This window comes from Adelges cooleyi, unplaced genomic scaffold (genome assembly GCF_023614345.1).
Source record: "Adelges cooleyi isolate 19-005CV unplaced genomic scaffold, UGA_ACOO_1.1 ACOO_flye_CR_arks_rails_tigmint_CR_PRNA_574, whole genome shotgun sequence".
Lineage (NCBI taxonomy): Eukaryota > Metazoa > Arthropoda > Insecta > Hemiptera > Adelgidae > Adelges > Adelges cooleyi.
The window spans coordinates 15,588,633-15,593,927 of NW_026096268.1; the positions used below are offsets into that span (position 1 = coordinate 15,588,633).

General features: G+C 29.6%; 1 non-coding gene across 1 annotated transcript; it reads right to left on the reverse strand.

Annotated features, from left to right (window-relative positions):
- Positions 1 to 3,635: 3,635 nt before the first annotated feature.
- Trnak-uuu (transfer RNA lysine (anticodon UUU)) lies at positions 3,636 to 3,708 on the reverse strand. Its single transcript has one exon. It is a non-coding gene; the product is annotated as a tRNA-Lys (tRNA).
- Between the last annotated feature and the right edge of the window lie 1,587 nt (positions 3,709 to 5,295).

Genomic DNA, 5,295 nt, shown 5'->3' on the forward strand with positions numbered 1-5,295 from the left:
AATAAGTAACTACTTAGCAACTTTGAATATATTGGCCAGCCAATATTATGAGCGAAATTATTTATTAAATCACAAATTTCACATAGAGCTACAGATTACAATATAATATAAAGTCAAGGAGATTTTAGGAATACTTGCATGGAGGAATAAAAATAATATATACCTACTTACAAATTTTGTCAAAAAATAGTATCTTCGATTTTTATTTTTATTAAAAATGTTTAATTATATCTACTATTTGTTTTGTACTTGCATGCAAATAAAACGCAATCGTTTTTTAATAACCTCGTCGTACTCTGATGATGTCAATATTTAACCTGGCCAACAATACTGAGCTAATAATTACACATCACAGTTTAACAAACTTGCAAAATATTGCCTATACCTAACTCCTTAATAAATAAGGGGTATAACGTTCTGTTAACGATTCAAATACTTAAAGATGTTTAAATTTAACGACTTTTCAATTACACTATTGACGGGCTACACACGCTTGTGGAGTATGGATAAGTTATATAGTATTTAAGTATCGAGGATTTGAATCACAGCGTATCTAACAATTTTGATAACTATGTCAATATAATATTATAAAAAAATGTTGTAAAAAAGCGTTGACATAAAAAATTTAATATTATTAAACGTGAGTAAAAAATAAATCTTTCACCGTTTTCTGCCACAATAATAGCCTCGCAGACGTTCCACTTTATGTAAGTACCCAAATCAGTCTGTTTGTCATGCCGGCGTTAGGTGTTATTATTGTTTCAATAAAATATAATAACTGGTTGTATTTTGTTTTGAAACGTTCAGCTTTTGTTGTGGTAAAATCCCATTAAGCATACATTATCATGTTAATGCGCAATGCATACACTGAACGATTTTTACAATCCAAGCCGAGCTTAAACGTGTCCGACGTCAAAAGCGGTGTGTAACAAATGTGTGTTGTTACTACGTGTTTGGTTTTCTTGATTTTTACGGTATACACTATCCGGTCCACTTGATCGTGATCCAAAAGTTAGGTAGTAAGTGTATGATTAGAAAAAGTAGAAATTGTTGTTTGGATATTGAAAAAGCGTTAAGAGCATAGGTCTCTTAGACCTAAGCAGTTGTAAGTTTTTTAGGAGTTTTTTGTGGCGGAAGTGTTGGACTTTATCGACTTTTGGCCTTGGCAAATAGTACCCGCGGTGTAGGATTTGACTAAAATCGCCCATACCGATACTGTACTGTGACGATGTGGACACTATTGGTTAATAGCCATTTCCGTTTGGGTGTTGGTATAGTAATCGGCTGAACCCATCAACAATCAGACCGTAAAATTAGTGTAGAAATTAATTGCACGCGAATCGCACAAGCACGTTGTAGTGTCTGTTACACAGAAACCGTTTGGTATGGCGAAAACGTTAATAGGTGTATATCGTGTGAAAACAAGCGAACAAACAACAACGTTTAATAGTGTTGAGAAACAATAGGTTTTCTTAAAAAAAAAAAAAAAAACCACTTAACTTACCCAAGTGCACACAAGTAGTTATAGCCTAAACTTATTACAGTCTCACATTTACTCGGCTATACATTTTATTATTATTATATTGTTGCGCACATTCCAGTGTGTCTTATAAAAACAATAAACTAATTTCTAAAAAAAAAAAAAAACAGGTTTTAATCATCTAAAAATGTTCATACAATGTTTTATGCACAACGGCGTTAAAAACTTGAAAATTATTATTTACAGGTTTTAGAAAGTTTGTGTGTATTATATTATATGGGAAAATAAAACTGAGTATTAATTTTTTCAATACAAAGAATATCGCAAGAAACAAGGCATTGTCGTTCTAGTTAATTTTTATTATTAGATATATTTTTTTTAAAATTCAAAGACCAAAGTACACCGATTATTTTTATATATTAAAACATAAATTATAATAAAAGTATCTAATTAACAGTTATTTATTTATCACCGACACGTCGTGGGTTGATGTGTCCAAGGTCTGTACTATTATGTATTTTAATTAAACTAAAAATGTTAGCATATCATATTTCGCAACAATTTAACTTAATAGTCTGACGTTAGTTTCACACCTTACTGCGGTTAACCAGTGATTTGTACATCTTATTATTAATACTAATTATCACTTGTAACGCACTATCGTTTTATCACTACACTTGTATTGGAAAATAATTTTAGACAATAAAAATAAGACGTATAGTATATATTGTAATATTATTTTAAAATTATGTTTCGTTAACAATAGTAGTATCTAACAATAATCCATATGAAATCCTTATTATTGTTGTTATTTTTTTTTTTTTTTGACCCGAACAAATCATGTTAATAAAAATACATTTGGATTTTTTTACTGGTTTATATATGAAATCATTGCTTCCGCGTTGAATACGATAGTCCAACCGTAACCGTGTCGACGGGATAAAATATAATAAGTATAAATTAAATAGGTCTAAACAGAGTAGAGTAACGGATAATCTTAATCTATCAATTTTTGCATCATCATTTGCATTTGATACTTATGACAAAACGTTTAATAATAAAAGTAGGTAAATGGGTTTTTTTGTTTAAACCGTACATCTTTTGATGTTTACTTTAATGGTATTATATTAATTAGCATTACCATTGATTATAATTTATATTGTGGTAATGAGTGAACTATCCGACAAAACGTGTTCTTTCAAAATTCAATTGATATTAAAAACTAGACAACAGAGCTAATTTGCTTTGTTTTGAAATATTTCCATTGATCATTTCTAAAGAGGACATCACACAATAGTAAAACAGAGGTTTTTTTGTTTCGATTCAACTCGGTATGAAGATTAAGTTAAGGAGATTTAGCAGATAAAACTTATATGTTTAGTATAATACATTTAAACATCAAGTTACACCCAAAAAAATATAGTGAAACGTTTTTTGTTCAAACTTAAGCCTTCAAATCTCAGTACAACAGTGTTGATTTAGTAACGGATTAACATGGTATTAGATAATTAACCGAAAATTAGTAGTTTTCTGTTTGAACAGCTGAAATAGAATATTGTCTATTTCGAAATCGTTTCGCCCGAGGGCTTAAGTACTGACTAAAACGGCGAACCGCCTAACATCACTGCAATTATGTTGTTTACTAATTGTCTATTTATAAGTACTAATTGTTTTGTATTCGAAAAAGGGAAAAATGTTATTACTTTGTTTTCACGACTACGAAGAAGCGTCATATTAGGTACTTAAAGAAAGACAGGGTTTTCCTTAAAAGTGTCGGGTCTTCAAAAACCTCCTTTTCGGGAGGCAGTATGCCTACTTGACCTAACCACGCATAATATTATTATTTTCCATTGTAAATACGATTAAGATTAATTGCTGAGAAATTATACATGAACGGGATACCGATAGGGTGTACGAACATTCGAATGTGTTGTTAATACCTATTTAATAAAATAAAGAAGTTGAACGTCTTAAGGTATAACGAGCGCTATCTATTGGAGCTAAACTCGATGGGTGTTTTTCTAATTAAAAAAAGGTAATTTTGGCGTTTTTTCGTCGGGACAAAATTGTTTTTGCTGTTAAACCGTAGTTAAATATATAAAAAAAAAACGCTTTGCAAGTGATATTTGTTTGTAAAAAATGCAAAAAGTGTGGCCGCCCGGACAGGGACTTGAACCCTGGACCCTTAGGTTAAAAGCCTAATGCTCTACCGACTGAGCTATCCGGGCTGTTGATTGCTGTGTGGGAATCGGCGGTATTTAAGTAGATAATGTTATTATGCGACTGGCAATCGCCAATATTATTGGCTAGACGAAAATTACAATTTTACGTCGTTTGACATTAATAATTGTAATAATGTTGATCTATTTTTGGAATTAAAATTTAAGTCAAATTCAATCTGACGATATACAATTTTTGAAATTGTACTATTCGTTACCAAACAACAGTAATATAAAACTGAATTAAACCGAGTGTAATTGGACTTTGAGGACTAAGTCACTTAACACAAAATCAGTACATTTTTTTTCTGTTGCTATTTATTTCAAATTTTGCGATTTTTAGATTTTAAAAAACAAGTTTTTACGATGTTCTAATTTTATAATAATGAATTGATAACAATGAACATCACATAATATATAAACACATTGGGAGTAGTTATACAAATTTGTTTTGCTTCTCTGTAAAATTTTAGAATAATCACTTTTTGCGCATCATTTGATTCTTATCTACTACTTCATAATCATAAGACTGTATACAATTAATATATTATATTCCATAAAGAATATGAAGATAAAGAATATGTATGTATCTTTATCTCGATGATTATATTATACTTAATATCTGATATCGGCTGTAATTCTTGTAATCTGATGTAATCCAAATGGGACAATTAAAATTGTTGTGCAAATTGAGTTCGACAACAGCTTATAAAATTAAAATTGTTTTATGCCTCATTTTCTTCATTAGTAAATCTTATCTCTTATCACTATAGTCAGTACACGTTGTATTGTTTTTTTTTTTTTACAATGGATAATAAACTACTATCAATTATATATGAATATAAAACGTTTTTGGTTCGTACAGTTTCTTTTTATTTAACCGAAATAAACGTTGTGCCTATTAACTTTTACCGAACATTACACAATATAGCTCAATACACTGGAAAACCAGTTTGTAAAAAAAAAAATGACTAAGTTTCTAAACATGACTCTGAAAACTGAATATGTGTTGGACATCACGTATTATTTTAGCAAAAATAAAATGTATGACGCAATATTGTGCTTACTAAGTATAATATTTTAGCCGTCGACTTTACCACAAATATATTACAATATGATTGTTTATACCATTGTGTATAAAAACTACATATTTGTTTCAAACAATAATTTCACAATAACGTACCTAATGTATATAGGTGATAGGATAGGGACTAGGAAGTATCGCATAGTTTTACAGTAAGTTTGACAACAAAATACTATTAGACAATGTACACAAAGTTCCCTGACATAAACCATGGTCAAAAGAAACAAATTTTTTGCTTTTGAGTTTCACAATCGACGTTGTTGACTTAATAGTTTTTTCTCAACTTATAATTGAGTACCATCGAGTAGACAAAAGATATGTTATGAACAAATTTCATTTTGTAAACCCAATCGCACAATTTCTTTAAATCGTCGAACGTGACAAAATACATTTAAAGTTATATAATATTATATTATATCAAAGCGTTATGTTGAGTCATTGAAAAAACTAACATTGTTCTTTACAACCATAAATCTTATTTTAAAACGAATTCACCTCTGTTTTGTCTAAGA